Genomic DNA, 18,970 nt, shown 5'->3' on the forward strand with positions numbered 1-18,970 from the left:
CAATTTATTCCCTTTTCGTTTCAGCACTTTTTCTACTCGATACAAATCGTCGTCCGATACGGTGACTTTCTGTAAGTCTTGAGAATAAAAAAAGTACCTTCCAAAGGTGTATCATCCATCTCTTTGATTTTGTAAGTGACCACACTTCCAGGGATGACTCTGGATACTATAAACACTTCTTCCGTCCAGGCTGGTAGGTAGCCTTTCTTAAAGGTTCTAAACGTCTTATTGAGTCTCACGCGATCATTGACTTTAAACTTTGGCTTGAGACGCTTGGCGTTCAAACGTTTGGCGTACAAGTTGTTCCAGACTTCTTTTTGATTACTTGCAGTCACTTTGTCGGTGGCCATCTTGATGCTGCGATGACACGATCGATTGTAACCCAAGACCAAGTCCTGCAACACGGGTAAGAACGTCAACGTATTCTTGATGGTAAAATATCGATACAATATTTCTTTCAAGGTGCGATTGAATCGTTCCACGACGCTGGCTTTGGTGTCTCCACTGGCGGAGAAATGATGGATATTTTTCCGTTTGATCAAGGTTTGGAAGTGTTTGTTGTAAAATTCTTTGCCGTCATCCGTTTGAAGATTCTGTGGTTGGCGACCTTGACTTCGTTTCAAAATCTTCTCGAAAGCAGTCGTCACGTCTTGACCACTCTTGGACTTGACGGGCTCCACCTAGGCGTACTTGGAAAACACGTCGACTACTGTCATTAGATACCTGTAACCACGATTGGATTTGGCAATGTTGATCACTTCGATCAGATCTGCCACCCATTGTTCGTCGATACCAAACACCATCACGGGGAGGGTCGGAAAATTTCGTCTTCGGGGTTTGTGCAAGGTATAACCCAAATCGCCCTCCAATGTCTCTCGAACTTTTCTGAACGGTAATTTTTGAGCTCGTGCGAAACGAGCCACACCCCCCAAACTACCTGGTGCGGTCGGATCTCGATAGGTCGTCAACAGAGATGCATAGGGATTCTTCTTTTTCCTTTTACTCTTCATAGCACCGCCAGTCTGTAAAGACATCGCCTCCAGAGGTCTGGGTAACGTTCACGAATAGTCAGAAACCACTCGAATGACTGAGATTGATGTTTCAACCACAAGATAAAGACCACGAAACGAAATACGTTTTTACTCACATCAACGACTTCAAATTCTCTTAAGGGGTTGTCTGAGGGTTCTGCAGGAAGGACTATATCGTTTCCATATTTGTTAACGATACGCTCGCATCTTTCGCATAAACTTGACCAATAAAGTCGACTAGACCAATATTGACCGTCAGGCATGATGATTCAAAATGATTGCTTTATTGACACGTTACACTTACTTATAGATAGTTTTACGTAGTTTCGGAATCCAAACAATCTTGTTTGTAATATCTACAGTTACGCCACACACAACTCCCTTGGCCAGGTCTCCACTTCAAAGCAGCCGTTCGATCTTCGTTATCGTAAAAGGTAAGACACATGGGCCGTTTACAGTCCTCACAAAGATCTTCATCCTCGGCGTCCATGGCACCGAAGAAGGAACGATCCTTCCACCGAGTGACCTCCTGATCGAGTGAAATAGCACACCCTCATCACGTGAAAGTCAAAGGTCGGATCACGCCACCCTTCCTAATATGGTCATGAAGTGATGTCAATGGTCAGATCCGAAAATCATGCGTTGGAAAAGTACTGAATCATGTAAAAGTCAAAGGTCGGATCATGTCATTTTCCTTATATGGTCATGAAGTGATGTGATTGGTTATGTTCGAAATCACGTCATGATACTTGGCATTCGCTGATTGGTTTGTCTCACTGGCATGAGCCGTTCACCCCCTCATTTGACATCATTCACAAGTTGAGAGTAGTGCCAGAACAACTTATGTCCGTCGAGCTTACCACAAACATGGAACACAAATCTCCTACTCGCTACATGTTGAGTGAAGGAAGTGTGTGTTTACCAAAACAAGAGAAAGAAGAAGACGCCATGATAGATTGCTCTTACAATCCATATTCACCAGCTACTTATCTGATTTCCACCCAAAAGGGAAAGAGGGTAGTCAAGAAAGAGAAAGCAGAAAAGAAAGCAAAGACCAAGAAGATCAAGCAGGAACCCGAAGGAAAGACATTTCACGAAGTTTTCCCGGTTGTAGAGAATGGGGAAATAGTGGAAGGGCAAGTCCTGGAGGAAGGAGAGATCTTTGACCCTGACGTCTTTTTGGACGGGCTCGCACAGCAATGGCAACCCCTAGCACCTAGTACTCCTCAAACCTCTACAGAACCCTTTAGGAATCCGTCACCACCGACCCGAGGGAACACGGAGATCCTGTACTCTTGCCCTGTGCATCCAAATGATGCTTTACTAAAGAAAGAGACTAACGCTCAGTACGGCCATTGGGAGTACTACAAGTGCCCCGTACAAAATTGTTTTGTCAGCTGCGGTGTAGACAATGTAGAGCCTTACTTAGACTCGGTCAAACGTCAACTCCACAAGTTCTACCTGGCCAAACCCGTACACATCATGAAGTGTTACTGCCATCGTCCATTGATCATGTCCTTGTCCCAGTCAGAGAAGAATCCAGGGAGATTATACCTAAAATGTCCCAAACGTTGGTGTGACTTTTTCCAGTGGGTGGATCAAGAACCCCGAGGCAAAGCCAAAGCTTGGATGGAAGGGGGTAGAATCCAAGAAGGGTATCCACGACCCCAAGGGTTGTTCATACCCCAGCAAAGACACTTCGAGAGGAAGAAGGCCGAAATTCGAGAAAGTGAAGAAAGAAGAAAGAGAAAGTATGCTGAACGATAAGAGAGGGAACGTCAGTATGTAGAGATAATGAGAAATGAAACTCTTGAAGAACGGGAACGAGAACGCATCAGGCAAAGACTTCATGACCAAAAGCAAAGAAAACTACGGCAGAATATCGTGCGTTTTGGGGCCAGGGACCAAGAATCTGTGAAACTGGAAACGAGTTTAGTTCAAAACACTTTGTAACCTGTCAAGACTTTAAGAGTTAAAATTATAATCAATTCTTTCTTTTGAGTTATTATTCAATAAACGTTGTAAAGACTTAGACTCTGTTTTGCTTATAACAATTTAATGACATTACTGTGCGGTATAACCCCTATCCCCCGTCTTCTCATTGATTCTTGACCACGTGATATCGCGTACCCCCCATCCCCCATCCTCTCATTGGTTGTTAACCACGCGACATTGTTTATTGTTTTGTGAATACCCGTTTATAAGTCAATCGGTCTTGAGAGAATTCATTTTACTTGTGACAACGTTCAGCACACGTCTTCTTTTCTAAGCGTAACATTCTTTCCTGTCTTCGTGGCTATGGAGTTGAGCGATTGCTAGTTGTGTGACGCTTTGAAGGAAAGGACTATATTTGATGTAAGTGATTTATTTTGGCGCTATTGGAAACCCGCTTAGACAACTATAATTGTTGAATTAGGAGCGATTTGCAGTGTTTGTAAATGAAGTTAAATCTTTACTTCAAGCGCGAAACGTTTGTTTGAAATTCCTTTGATTTTATTCTCAAGGGTTAAGATACAGTCTATCATGATTTCAGCTTCTAAACATGTGCTTTTCGGTTTTAATTTATTCCATGTTTCATCTCTGACTAATTATGTTAATTCTTCAATGGTCGCCCAAAATGCCTTTTGTTTGTTCAAGATTCCTTTGAATGATGCTTTTCTCAAGGGAACAGTCGAGATCAAGGAGTTTAGATTTTATTGCAAACTGCCATGAGCAATTCATTTTCACTTGAAGCATTTCAACGGTATTTTTTTCTTCTCACCTTTTAGCCTATAAATTTTTGTCTTCGCTTATTATTCGCTACTCGTCAAAGATTGCATTTACGCTAGATCAAATTGTTTCTGTTGCATTTCTTTCATAGTGTTATCTGATTTGAGACAATGACCAGCTTTCTGTAATTTTAGCGCAAACGTTTTGGACATAAAAGTTCATTTGAAACATTGTGCGATGACGATAGAAACCGCTCTTTTTACTCGATCAACATGGCAATGACGTCATATCTTTTAATGTTAGCGCAAAAGATTTGTTATTAAAGTTCGTGACAACTGACATTGTGTGATGTTTGGTTTAGTGCTCTCCTCAAGAGAATAGGACTGGGGAAGCCACTGTTTTAAATTCATTCTGATTTCATTCCTCTGATTGGATACCGGTGATGTCATTGTCCCTTGATGCTTTGCACCACCCCTATATAGGTTAGACTTGGACCCAAGTCTCTCGGTCTTCATCATGGCCGCTTGCCGGACAGACCCCTGTCGTTTAAGACCACAGGACACTGTAAGTATCGAGTTTGAAGTTGCATGACATTTTTTTGCGTGACCCTGGCGTGATTTGTGTCGCCATGGAAATCCGTGAGACCGATCCCAGTCCTCCGTCGAGGCTGGTGAGCTGTTTTCCAACATGGCCGACTTTCGTGGGCGCCGCAGTCTTGAATTCTTAATTCGGCTCCGGATTGGCTGAAATTTGTGGCGGCCATCTTGGATTTGGAAAACAATAGCATCCATTGTTCTTAATTCGACTCCTGATTGGTTACCGCTCATATTAGCGTCTATTACTACTAGCTATTACTATTACTATTACTATTACTACTACTATTACAATAGCATCCATTGTTCTTAATTCGGCTCCTGATTGGTTACTGCCCATACAAGCGTCCTATCCTACTGATATTCAAGGAAAGCGGGTCCATTTTGCTAACAAAAGGCTTTGTTATACAGCACAAAATTAACCTAATATGGCCATTTTTTAACAATGGCGGCAGCAGCTTAAAAATACTCAAGGGACTTTCAAAATTTCTCGTGCGATACGATTTGAACGATTGTAAAAAGCCAAGTAACGACAAATTCTCCCCGGGGGAGGCATTACGGGTACAATTTGTTGTGTGTAAGTCGTTACCCTGGGGCGGCTGGTAGGGGTCACCATTGCGGCTATCGATGATATCACCATTGCTGTTTGGTTTCTCTGTTGGAAATTTAGTGTGGCTTCAAACTGGAAAAAGAATTATTCCCCCCTTTCATCCCTCTTAAATTTTCTGATTGTAATGTACAACAGCTACAAGATGAAGGACATGCTGTAAAATATTTGCGGAACTTCGAAGAAAGCTGCCAGGTAATTAAGATTAAATAGAAGTGTGCTGTCCCCTTAAGCTGTTTATATTCATACTGGACCAAAATTCAGTTATGCTCAACAAGCGACAAATTTGCCGATTGTTTCACTTTGCTGCATTATTCTCTCGCCCAAAAGATTTCATGTTACTACTTGCTTTGATTATGGAAGCACTGCAAAGCCGGAGCTAGACCAGATCGACATTTTAAGCCAGTCTTTATCACCGACACCATTCGAGGACGTTTTTCAAAGGCCCCGCTCTTTATATCTGACTTAATTGGCCGCGTCACGGGTAACTTGATTTAAATATTAACAACTCTGATGTTCAGCAGACCGTTATAACCTACGACGTATAATGAACTTGTCTGAACGACTCGCCCCTTTCGGCAAAGAATAAAAAGTTTAATCGCTCACAGACCTCCGAATGTTATTCACGTAACAATTCCAAGACGGATAAAATGTTTATAGAGCGTTTTCACTGTGACGCAATAAAAAAAAAAATCGAAAATCATTTATTTAATTTGTGTTTAGAAATCTTACTGAAAACCCGACTGGAAGAAATATTGGTTGGTAAATTTCGTTGAAGGCACTCTCCATAATTACGCATGCGCTGATGCTTTCAGACTAACAGCGGTAACCACAATGATGGAAAACCAGTCGGTCTAAATAACTAGATTTTGCAGCATTCAATCTTTTCAAGCTTAAGATCGGCCAGAGGCCTCCTATGAGGGTTCCATGGTTTGCATCAAATACGCGGCAACGTTAAATGGGGTTGGTGTCCCGGTGCAAGTCCTCCCATTTAACCAATCTTAGGGCATTCCGCTCTCAAGCTTTGCGAAACTGGTGAGTTGCGCCACCACGTAAGTCGGTGAGAAGGGATGTTCCACTGCGGTTCTTTTAGCACTTTATTTAAACAAGGGTTTTACATTCAGTAGCCAGGGTAGTATTCTAAAAGAGCCCTGCGATAAGTAGATTTTAAATACTAGAATATAAAATAGTAGTCGGACGTGATAAAAAAATACTATTTAGCATTCTGTTATTGTTGCTGTTGTTTTTGTTGTTTGTATATGTTTGAACATTCTGAAACGAACAAACGAAACGCACGTCCGAAAATTTTAGTTTCCGCGTAAAGAGAAATAAGCTCCGTCAATTAATTTGGCTGATTAAACTAACACCGCGTGCCGTTAAGTATCAGAGTCCTGGCTTCCCTTGATACGCCGCACATGACGTACCCAGGCCATGATTTTTCCTGACACGCCGCAACGTACGTATCAGGAATATGGCACTCTCCGACACGTCACGTTTCTTGACACATCACGTTCTGATCTCGGACTCGCCGAGTGTCGGGGAATTTCACGGCCACGAAACTGGATGCGTGTTACAGAAGTGTGCGAAATAAGCTTAATGTTGAACTTGTTGTGAATGATCATCTCCGCTTTCCACAGGCAACGAAAAAAAATCCGAAGGAAGTCTGCGATCAGTTGGCAATATTTTGCTTGCACTAATGATAACTGAGTTGGGTAAACTTTTGCTCTGTTTTTTTTTTTTTTTTTCTTCACTTTTAAATTAGGTAAAAACAAAGCATCTTAATTCGTTAATCGGCTATTAGAAATCGCACTTGTTTCTTTTCTTTTGACTTACGCCGCCTGCTTTGGACGCGACAAACAAAGAAACGAACTGTTGTGCACAATGACCGCTTTTTCTCTTGCCTGATATTATCACAGCGATAAAATAAGTCAAAAAATTTATGAAGGCCAAATTTATTAATACATAGAAATGTATTACATCAATCACTCCTCAGCTTCTCTTCTTGTCCCGGCCGTTTAAGTTTAAGTTTAAGTTTAATAATACTTTGTCATGCTAGCACAAGTAACTAAATCATTTTATCTTTTGCCAAATCAAATCGATATAAAAGCGAACATTGCCAATCAAACTTGTAAGCTAATGCTTATTCCAAACGTCGTGCTACTGCAGTGATGAACTCAAATGAATTTGACACACTAGTGGTATGAGAAAAGAACGCCAGTGGTTTCAAACATCGAATTTAATTCAGTCGCCGAAGATGGGAAGAAGTTTGCCTTGCTGAAGACCATTTTAAATAATAGAAAGCAACGGCAGCTGGTAACAGGGTATGAATTCAGTTCGGCCCTGCAAGAGCACGCCGTTTGAAGCCAAGTCGCATGCCCGCAAGTAGCACTGAAAGGCTAATCTAGGCGGGCCATGCCTTGATAGCCGATTACAAAAATATACGTTGTGCAACTGCCGTGCTTAAGCCAAATTAAGTTCTCGAATTTCGTTCGGCATGGCAGTAGCACGACGTTTGGAATAAGCCTAAAGCTCTTACTTTATTGGTGAGAGTCTGGCCGATACTCATACAGCCGGTCAAGTGTCCCTTTGGGCTCCCCTGGTGGAAATTGATCTTGTCATAACAAAAATTACACTCCTCACTCCCCCAAGGTAGCTAATTCGTCACGCCGACAATTTTTCCGATGATCACAAGTTTTCTCGCTAAACTTCGGAAAAAGAACTCGGCGCTTCTAATAACAAAAGCGCTATTGTTTAGGTTTAACAAAAGGGCTATTGTTTAGGTTAAATCACCAAAATGGACCAAAATGGACCCACTGATATTGACGAGACATGATTATAAAATAACTGGGAAACAACTTCTAATAGATAATTTCGGGATAACTATATTTCAACAAAAATGTCCTCATCATTTGAGAAAGCACGTTAACAATATATACATAAATCTTAAAGAATAAAACCAAATCAGTTTGAACAAAGCCAATCAGCGGGTGCTGTTCCTCATTAGGCCAAACTTTTGACAACGTTCCTGTACAAAGGCAGTAGTATTTAATAAAAAACGGCACAAGGATAATGTGTCTGGTCCGTTAGTTCAGTCGGTAGAGCGTGGTGCTGATAACGCCAAGGTCGTGAGTTCGACCCTCACACGGACCAACTTTTCCTTTTAAGTAAACCACCTGGAAAATACTATTTTAAGATTTCTTACTGACTATACTCTGATTTCTCTTTTCCTGTATTTTTTAAAATTAGTTTATTCGCCCTGATCGGTTTAAAACAAGAGGACTAGATCAAAATTACTTTAGATTAATATTTTCCTAGAAGTCGTTGGAAACGTTTCCCGGCCAACAGAAACAGTTGGTTAAGTGATATTTTAATCTAGGGTTTTATGGTAGTCAGTTGGAATTGTCTGCAAAAAAAGGAGGCAGGTGTTCCGTTGTTTCATATGGCCATTGTGACGTCACAAAAGCCATCGTAATATTGCCTGCTTCGTTATTAGCATAAACTACTGATATTGACGAGACATTATTAGAAAATAAATGGGAAACAACTTCTAATAAATGATTTCGGGATAACTATATTGCAACAAAAATCCCCTCATCATTTGAGAAAGCACGTTAGCAATGTATACATACATCTTAAAGAATAAAACCGAATTAGTTTGAACAAAGCCAATAAGCGGGTGCTGTTCCTCATTTGGCCGAACTTTTAACTACGTTCTTGTACAAAGGCAGTAATACTTAAAAAAAAAAAAAAACAAACAAAAAACGGCACCGAGGTTAACGTGTTTGGTCCCTTAGCTCAGTCGGCAGAGCGTGGTGCTGATAACGCCAAGGTCGTGAGTTCGACCCACACATGGACCACGAAAATTACTATTTTAGTGTGGGTGGACCCAAATTATTAAATATTTTAAAAACACTCGAAAATTACTTTTTTGCTATTAAACAAACATGAGGTGATGCTATAGTCTGTGTTTTGCATTTTGTCGTTGGTTTTCGTTTTTTTGTTAATTTCTCTGTTTCTGCTTGTTTTTGTTTTTGTTTTTGTTTTATTTTTAGCAATTTTGATAATTTATTCATCCACGTCTTATTCAGCAATGCTGAGTTTAGTCTCCCAAGTAAACCAAGTTAAGATCGATTTTACAACAATAATAAAGCTTGAAATCTTGTTTTACCAGGTAAATGAAAACTTTAATTTAAAACTGCCAAGGACAAGTTTTGTGTCAAAATGTAGCAGTAACGTTATTAATAGTGTTCTACCAAGTAATCAGCTTTGTTTTAATATGCACTTGTTCCAGCAATTGGTCCGTTAGCTCAGTCGGCAGAAGGTGGTGCTAATAACGCCAAGGTGATGAGTTCGACCCCCACAGGAACCAGACAGTCGCCAATATTTTCCCCACATTTTTAAACAATTGTGTTGAATACATTTAATTTGTTTTCTGAGCGCAACTTGATCATGGTTTTTTCTTTGGTGATCGACGTTCCAAGATTCCTGACTGTAATAAACTGTCAGTTTTTCAAACAAAATAGCAATAAATGGAGACAGTTTAGAGCTCTGTTAGGAAGCTTTACTCTAGTTTAAAGGGTAAAGGTTGTTGTAAGAAACCAAACCATGTCGTGAATTCAAAGCGCCCAAGAAAATACAAGTGACAAGTGGGATATTCATGATATACCACGAGATGGCACTGCAAAACTATTTTATACTATGTCATAGAATATGCTATGTTACGTTTATTGTATTGCAGCTCTGGAACAAATGTGCTAGGTCGTTCCACGATTAAATAAAGATTCTGATTACCCTGCTGAACTAGCTTCAAATTGTCAAGCTATTTTGTGTCAGTATTGTCTGTTTATTTTCTTGTTAAAGGAATTAACCTATTCACCGCAGATAATGATCTACTAGATACCGTAATATAAATCATGTAAATCTCTAAATTTACTCAGTCAAAGTAATTTCACTCATAAGTTTCCCATGGGGGAAATATTCTGGGGAATTAGCTCAAATGGGCCGGTAGAGCGCTCACTTTGCATGCGGGAAGTACCAGGATCGATACCCGGATTCTCCAAAATAAAGATAATTTATTTGTCTTTTCTTTTTTTTGCAATTCTTTTTTTTTTTCTCATTTTTCTGCTCATAAAACGAAACTAAATGTGACATAATCTTATGAAAAAAATAGTTGTTTGCGGATAGCTGAATAGCTTTGACGAACTAAGAATATAAACTAGATCGTAAGATTTAAGTTCAAGTCGTGTATATATGCAATGAAAACTGGTAAAAAATGTTTACGTTGTTGAAATGTTTTCTCTGAATGGAAATACAAAATTCAGATCTATAGTAATTCTTTAATGTTATATGGTAAATTATCACTTCTTGGGTAATTTTAAAATAGCATTTTTAAGTGTTTTAAAATCAGAGTAATTGTATCGCATTAATATCTCCTCTTTATTTTCAGCCAAATTTGTCGAAAACATGGATATAGTTTCGCATTATAACTTTATTTCATTACATGACTTTCTTTTTCAATAAAACACCTGAGGAATGGGGAATTAGCTCAAATGGTAGAGCGCCCGCTTCGCATGCGGGAAGTACCGGGATCGATACCCGGATTCTCCATTTTTTGTAATATAACAGAAACTCAATTTAACTTTCGATTTTAATTTGCCAGTACATGACTTGAGACTGCTGCAAAAGTAGAAGAATCATTTCGTCGAAAAACTGAAAACGTTCGAAATTTGTGACTTCAGTTTCTATAACTGCATAGACTTAAAGTAGCTCAATTTTATGTTCAAATAGAGAAAACTGACTCAAAACAACATGGGAATTGTAAGCTAGTTCAGGCAGGGTAGCCTGTGTTCATGATTCAGGTAATGCTGTCAGGGTTGTCCTTATAAGAGTTTGCTTGAAAAAAAAAGAGACGAATATAAGCTTTAAAATGTTTTTGAATCAGCATACCATAAAAAAAAAGGAACTTTGGTGGTCCGTGTGAGGGTTTAACTCACGACCTTGGCGTTATCAGCACCACGCTCTGCCGACTGAGCTAACGGACCAACGGTTATTACTCAAGTGTTAAAATAAAAGACAAGTTCCTTAATTAGTCTACTACAGGACCGGAGTTTAAATGTTACCATCTAATTTTGATAAGGAATGAGCGCCTGGCATGTTAAAATAAAAGCCATATTAGATTCTAATCTACTGCAGGACCAGAATTTAGATTTTATCTGTGATCTAATTTTGACAAAAAATAAATGCTTGGCATCTTCGCTAGACTCCTTTCGGGATTTCGTATCACCCGAGTCATCAGACACTCCAAGGTCGTCATCTTCGCCATCCTCGGCTGCTGGAGATAGAGAGTAAACGACAACGACCAGGCTTTGTTCTAGTGCGAGTGGATAGCAGAGTGACTGGAATACAGTGATTTTGTACAGAAAGTCATCATCGTCCACTATCCGAGTTTTATGAGTGGATAAAAGTTGAAAAAATAACTGCCAAAAGAAAAGACAAAGAAAAGACAAAAAAAATATATTACTATGGGTCAAAAATCATGATCTTAGAGAATCCAGGTATCGATCCCGGTACTTCCCGCATGCAAAGCGGGCGCTCTACCATTTGAGCTAATCCCCCATTACACAGGGAATTCAATGAAAATCAAGACATGTAATGAATTATACTACTCATTGTTGTGAAACCATTTGAAAAAACTCGTCTCCATTTTTGGCTATACTGTTGCTATGGTAACCCTTTGTGTCACGAAAATGATAACAACGTGTTCATGTGATTGGGTAGTTTGTTGATCGGTTATCATGAGAGTGATAACAAAATCGGACGACCGCGCAGCAGGAGACCGATTCGTTTATCACGAGTTTGATTACTGACCAAAATTGGACGACACGAAGTCTTATTACCAATTAATCATAAAAATTACAATTTCCGAGAAAAGAAGAATAGCCAAGTTATGAAAGAAAGAGAAAGTTTCCATTAAAATACCTACAAAGGAGATGTAAACATTCTAAGGCCACCGCGCCTCCTACCGGCAATTAGGCACCAAAAACACAAAAGCAAGTGTACGCGCTTACGCACGCACGTAACTACAACTTTGAATTTGATTGGTTGATTTAAACTACAACTTTGAATGTGATTGGCTTATGGAACTGTCCGATAACAAACTGACCAATAACAAACTGTCCAACAACAAACTGTCCGATAACAACTTGACAAGTGAATTAGTGGAAAATAGGAGTTTTTTAAACCAATCACAATCGAGGAAATGGTAATTTTTATGTTTAAGAGTGGTTATAATGACCCATAAAAATCTAACTACTGGAAACTGTTTTAAGCCACCTTAAATTAGCCTTTTTATTTCTGTAAGCCTCGTCTCTCGACGTAATGTAAGAGCGCGGCGAGGAAAAAGCAAACTGTCACATCTGCCGAATTCTTTGTATACATTTTGTTTGATACATGTATCCTCAAACTCCACTAGTCTTTATTCACCATTGTGATTATTCACTATTCAGTAACCGCATGTTCTCTCTGTTTTACAATTGGTACTAGCAACTGGTCCGTTAGCTTAGTCGGCAGAGCGTGGTGCTGATAACGCCAAGGTCGCGAGTTCGACCCTCACATAGACTAGACAGACGAATATTTTCCCCAGTTTTTTTCTGTGTGCAACTCGATTATGATTTTCCTCTGGTGATCAACGATCCAAGATTCATAGCCTTTTGTGGGACTTAAGTAAGTGTAATTCCTGACTGTACTAAACTGTCAGTTTTCCAAACAAAATAACAATAATTCACTGAGAATGGAAACAATACAAACAAAACACTCCATTTTAAAGCTCAGTTTATGGGTAACGTTTGTCAAAGTCGCTGTAAGAAGCCAAACAATATCATGAAGCTTTCAAGTGGTATACCATAGAATATCTCACGCTGGAGATAGAGAGTGAACGACAAGGACCTTTGTTCTAGTGTCAGTAGATAGCAGAGTGACTGCAATACAGTGATTTTGTACAAAAATTCATCATGGTCCACTATCCGACTTTTATAAGTAGATAATTAAATGATGAAAAAATGTTGCCTTTCACAGCATTTGATGGCATTTCGGGCAGCGAAAGACACAAGTATAATGCTGAACAAAAAAAACACAAGGAAGAGGCTTTTTATTGGAGTTCTATCCGTATTCTATTGGTAATAATTGAAAATTCTCGTCAAAAACTAATGGCTGTCAATGAGATTAGGATAGTTGTTTACAAATATAGTGTGGAATGTTGTGCCTCGATCTCTTTGCAGACACAAAGGTTGCCATGTAAGAAATTCGTGTTAAACGGTACAGAATTCGGGACACATTTCATTCTCTGTTTATTTCTCCAGCCTCGTCTTTATCTATCTATTCAGTGTAACAAGTGTGGGCTCCGAAATTACTAACAAGGAGCTGCGTTACCTAACCTTAAAACCCCTAACATCTGATACAAAACGTTCATATTCCACCGTGATATAAGTACTAAGAGTCCAAAATAAATGCTTATAGCAGTTGACATACATTTATTTCATCCTAAATAGCTGACCATTGTTGAGGCCCCATTGTGGGGGAAGGGGGGGGGGGGGGGGAGGGTGTCGGTGTATCCCTTATCCTGTTAATTTTTGTCCTAAATATCTCGTATCCTGTTAAATCCAGCTCAACGATTTCCTACTCAATTAATGTCCTGTTTTATCTGATCTAAACATGCTCTACCCCATTAATATTTCTCCTAAATTTCTTGCATCCTATTAACTTTTAATTTTACCCAAATATCCAGTATCCTGAAAACCCCTAATAGGGCCTCACTGGCCTCAGTGATGAACTGATAAAGCTGATCAAGATACACAGACCATAATCTTTTGACCTGATACTGTCTCTCGTTTTCTTTTTTCTTTTTTTTTAATACACGACCTCCCCCCCCCTCCTCACCTACTCTGCAAAAATAACCTAGAAAATACCTGCAAGCAGAAGCTCATGTTCAAATCATTCTGGGAAAGGCAGTTACTAGTTTAGCCACAGAAATGCGTAAAATGGCTTTAATATAATGTCGGTTACATTTTCACTTCCTACCCACCCTACCCCTACCCGTTGGAATGCGCATTTGTCAAATGTAACGCAATCTGTGGAATGATGGCGAGTGCATAACAGGTCAAAACAGAACTGAGCTTAAACGAGTTCTTGATGAGAATCCTCGATTAAAAGGAAGATTTTAAAGGCTGCTAACAAACTTCTGGGTCAGTTAGGATCTCAGCAAACTGGTAAACTTCTTGTAAACGGCAGCTTATGAGGCAAAAGACAAATAATATTGATAGATGTTATGAAGCGGGCTTCGGAGAGTTGAAATCTGCTTAACCGTGGCGATGTCTGAGAGTGATTTCGTACACTAATCACCGAAAATGCGGCTGAAACATACTGGAAATATAACATGAGGCATCGTGGAACATCCAGTTGTCGACATGTCGCGAGGTAAGTGGAATATATCATTATTTTCTCTGTGCATCGTTATTTTCATGTTATTATGCTAATTAGGACGGCGGTCTTTGTTGACAAAAGCACAGCTTAAACTTCTTCTTCTAACATTTTACAGTTTTAACTGCCCCAAAATTTTATTACATATTTTTACAGGTGAGACATTGCTCTTTAAGTGGAGGGTAGTTTTGGGATCTCAAGTGATGTACTTTTGGCGATATTTTCCTTTAGACTTCGCCTATTTTGTGGCGCTTCATGAGTAGTCCGAAAGGGAAGAAATTTAAAGGGTTTTTACCCGGATTTAGATCGTTTTCTTTGTATGGCAAATTGTTAAAAATGTGCCCTAAAATGGCCGCTGAAAGCCCTCTCAGAGGGGCAAAACCAAGATGGTGGCCCCAGCGCTAAAATACGAATCGAATTGAACTGAAAGTTGTATTTTTGTGAATCACTTATCTAGACCATTCATCTGAGAAAGTTTGAGGAATTTGATTTTTTCTGGTCCAAATGGCCATAGTTGAAAATTACAGAGGGCACCTCTTAAGAGTCACTGACTGGATATATCGAGAATGGCTGGCCAGGTTGGAAAAATCGAAAATCCTGAAACTTTGCCTAAAGAACGCCTTTAGAGAGCCACTTTCGAAAAGATTATTCCGATTTCAATAGAATTTAAATTCTTCGAGAAATTCGCAAAAAACGAAAATATAGCTTTTTGCTTCATTAAATATGCAAAAAAAATATGCAAAAAAAAAAGTTCTCGGTATTCGCATTGAAACAATTTACAAAACTAGAACTCGGAGTAAACTTAGCATAAGAGCTATACTTTTCTTCTATCTAACAATAAGAAGTTTTAAATTTTTCAGGCATTTTGAAGAATTCCGTCGACCGTTGAAGAATTGCCTTCTAAAGCCCCTATGAAAACGGCAAAAATTGCGTAGTTTTACGGGCTTAAAACGCATCTTGGTATGTCCGATATGGAACTAAAACAAGTACAGTGCAAACGAGTGTCGTTTCTACTATAATAATATGGAAAAAAAAATTCTGGGCAATCGAGGTTCACACAGGTAAAATGCAAAAGTTCGCGACAGTCTCTTCTCAAATTTGCATAATGCGGTATGTTCAAAGAACTCTATTGTTGAGCACTCTAGTCTGTTTTTGTTCCATTTGTGGGCCTTGCTTTGTGGGAAATATACAAAAAGAGAGTTTATCCATGTCGTTGTTACAACATTGTTTCATTGTTTCACGCAAGGTTCATAAAACTACAGACAAAGCCCAAAATATAAGTTCAAGCTCGCTACATGTATTACGTGACTGGCGTCACGTAATATTTATTTTCAGTTAGCTCCAAGTGGAATTACTAGATTATTGAGGTTTAGACACTTGCTTATAATAGATACATAGCAGGGTTTGCCTTTCCCGTTTATATACAGTTGATTAGTCTGCAAATATTCGAAAGGAGACTGGTCTTTTAAAGTATTTTTTAACCATTGCGTGTCGATTTTGATCTTGATGGAAAACGGATTAATTAGAAGCACTAAATGAAACGAAGAGGCTTTATTAACGTGATCCAGCCAGAAAGCAAGTTTTCTTGAAAAATAGAGTAAGACTGTTTGAAATCGAGACTAATATACTAATATACTTATCAAAATTTGATAATATAAAAAATTCTCCATGTCGTTTATGAATTATAAGCCCCTAAACTTGTAATTAAGTGTGTTTTTAGCAGGTATTGCTATGGTAACCCATTGTGTCACGAAAATGATCACAACGAGTTCAGCGATGATTGGGCAGTTTTTTGATACAATGATTTTAGCATCAAGTGATAAAGAGCGGTTATAATAACCCATCAAGATATAACTGCTGGAAATTGTTTTGAGCCACCTTAAATTAGTCTTTTTATTTGTTTAAGCCTCGTTTCTCGACGTAATCTAAGGGTGCGGCGAGATAAATCAAACTGTCACATGTACTGAATTCCTTGTATATGTTTCTCTTTACATTTTCTTTGATACATGTATCCCAAACTGCACTAGTCTTTATTCACCATTGTGGTTATTGACTATTCAGTAACCACATGTTCTCTTTGTTTCACATTTGGTACCTACAACTGGTCCGTTAGCTCAGTCGGCAGAGCATGGTGTTGATAACGCCGAGTTGGAACCTCACACGGACCAGACAGTTGCCAATGTTTTCCCCAGATTTGTCAACAATTATGTTGAATAATTTTTTTTTTCTGTGTTCAACTCGATCGTGTTTTTCCCTTGGTGATCAACGGTTAAAAAATCATAGCCTTTTATATGACTTAAGTACCTGAATGTAACTCCTGACTGTAATAAACTATTAGTTTTACAAACAAATTACAATAATTAACTGAGAATGGAAACAATATAAACAAAACACTCCATTTAAGAGCTCTGTATATAGCTAGCTTTTGTTAATTCTAAAGGGTAAAAGTTGCTGTAAGAAGCGAAACAATGTCATAATGTTATGCAACGCTTTCAAGTGGTATACCATAGAATATTTTACGAGCCTCTTGAATTTCCTCGGTATATAAACGAGCCTTTAGGCCAGTGTGTATACCAAGAAAATACAAGTGACAAGTGGGATATTCCATGGTGTACCACGAGATAGCGTTACAGAACTGATTTATACCATGCCATTGTGAAGGCCTTATGCGTCCGATGGCGGGATGAGGACTGATGATGATATCGCTGACCAAGTTGTGTTCCCACGGATGCTTCTCTTACATGAGCTGTACATTACTCTACTTTAAATTTCACATATGTTGAAGATTAACAGCTCTTCCTTTACACAGCAAAAAACTAGCTGGATATATTTAGATATAGCAGAGCTTCAGGACTTCATAGTTTCCTAGGTCCTCTTGTCACAGGCTTGCGAGGAATTTGTCAGTCTATCGCGACCGAAAAGTAAAACAAAATAATTGCTAGTTTGAGTTTCGCTTGAATTGTAAGTAACGCTTGATGTTTCATCAAGGCCCAATAACTTTACGTCCGTAGATACTGCTCAGTTTTATCCTTGTATAAATCCAGTAAATTCTCAGTTGTCGATGAATGAGAGCGCCCGCCGATGCGTGTTTTGTACAGTCAGTAAACATGACAAATTGTACTTCCGCCGCACTTTCGTATGAAAGCGTATATCGAACTCAAACAATAACTATATAGTTTTAAAATACGTTTAAGATTGATAAATGTTTGAGAACATATTAAAAGCTAAGCTGAAAACATGTGAATAAAGCAGAAGTAATCAACAAAGTTACGATGACGCTTTCTTTAATCAACTTGGAATAACGATTTCGATTTTGTTGATCGAGTTATCAAAACTCCTTGTCTATTTTCATTTTCGCAGTGTAAAACTTCATTATGCTTATGTTGAAGAAACACACATGACGTTAGTAGCCTTTTTTGCGTTCGTGAAATTTGTTACAGCATCTCAGCACAAAAGATAACGAAAGAAATCTTTGTCAAGACTTGTTGACAACTGAAAACACCGACTCGCACTTGAAAGTGCACGAGCTGCACTATGCAAATGAGCTAATCGTACGCGTCAGACTTTCCTTTCAAAACTTTCGCAAACTCACCAAACAAGCAGAAACAATAAGAAACCGTCAAAACAGGTTTTGTTTATAATGAACCATTGTCTGAGAAACTCACAAATTAACTCGATACCAGAGTAGAGAGTTTTCTTGCTATATTCTTAAATCAGAACAAACGCAGAAACATACTCGTAAGCTAACAACTAGCGCGAGCAGATCTTATTATTCATTCCCAGCGCGAAATTAAAGTCTTGTTTTCGACCCTGAAAAACCCACCTTTTCCGTTAGCTCAGAGCATAAAACTACATATAAGCGCCCTGGTTCGTATTCCCTGCCTTATTCCCTGCTATCGCTGTGAAAAATACGCAAGAGAACCTCTCAACTCTCACCATTTGATCACGCAACGTGACAACATCCACGCGAGAGCCCCCGACATGTGCGTGAATCCGCGCAGATATATGACGTCAGGATGGCGCAATCTGTTCTAAAAATAGCAAAATTGTCCCATATCATAGGTGCGCGCGAATCCCGAGTTACGGTCTCCGTCCCCGATTATGGCTCCTGTGAACACTGATGATGTGTAATACAGTGATTTTGTGCAGGAAGTCATGGCACACTACCTGCGTTTTAAGAGCAGATAAATGAGGTAAAAAGAACTGGAAACAGAAAAGAAAAGCCCAAAAAAAATGTTAACATTGCTAGCAAAAGTTTTGATTTTGGAGAATCCGGGTATCGGTGCCGGTATTTCCCGTATGCTAAGCGGGCGCTCTACCATTTGAGCTAATCCCCCATTGTACAGATGCCTTAGCTATTGCGAGGCTATTTTGAAAAACAGGTTACCAGTTTTCGTCAAGTGTTACCGAGCATGAAAAAAGAGATTGAAATACACCACATTAACTAATTTAAAACTAGTAGTAATCAGAGATTATGAGAGTGCGTTCGACGCTCTCACTTTAATATATATATACCGTAAATAAATGATTTCACTAGCTGACTTTCAACTTTTTCA

General features: G+C 39.0%; 3 non-coding genes across 3 annotated transcripts; 2 read left to right on the forward strand and 1 right to left on the reverse strand.

The window, feature by feature from the left end:
• Positions 1-8,017: 8,017 nt before the first annotated feature.
• Positions 8,018-8,090, forward strand: Trnai-gau (transfer RNA isoleucine (anticodon GAU)). Its single transcript has one exon. It is a non-coding gene; the product is annotated as a tRNA-Ile (tRNA).
• Positions 8,091-10,474: 2,384 nt separating this feature from the next.
• Positions 10,475-10,547, forward strand: Trnaa-cgc (transfer RNA alanine (anticodon CGC)). The gene has a single exon. It is a non-coding gene; the product is annotated as a tRNA-Ala (tRNA).
• A 361-nt stretch (positions 10,548-10,908) lies between these two features.
• On the reverse strand, positions 10,909-10,981 carry Trnai-gau (transfer RNA isoleucine (anticodon GAU)). The gene has a single exon. It is a non-coding gene; the product is annotated as a tRNA-Ile (tRNA).
• Between the last annotated feature and the right edge of the window lie 7,989 nt (positions 10,982-18,970).

This window comes from Orbicella faveolata, unplaced genomic scaffold (genome assembly GCF_042242905.1).
Source record: "Orbicella faveolata isolate gen_17 unplaced genomic scaffold, um_ofav_v1 contig_35, whole genome shotgun sequence".
Lineage (NCBI taxonomy): Eukaryota > Metazoa > Cnidaria > Anthozoa > Scleractinia > Merulinidae > Orbicella > Orbicella faveolata.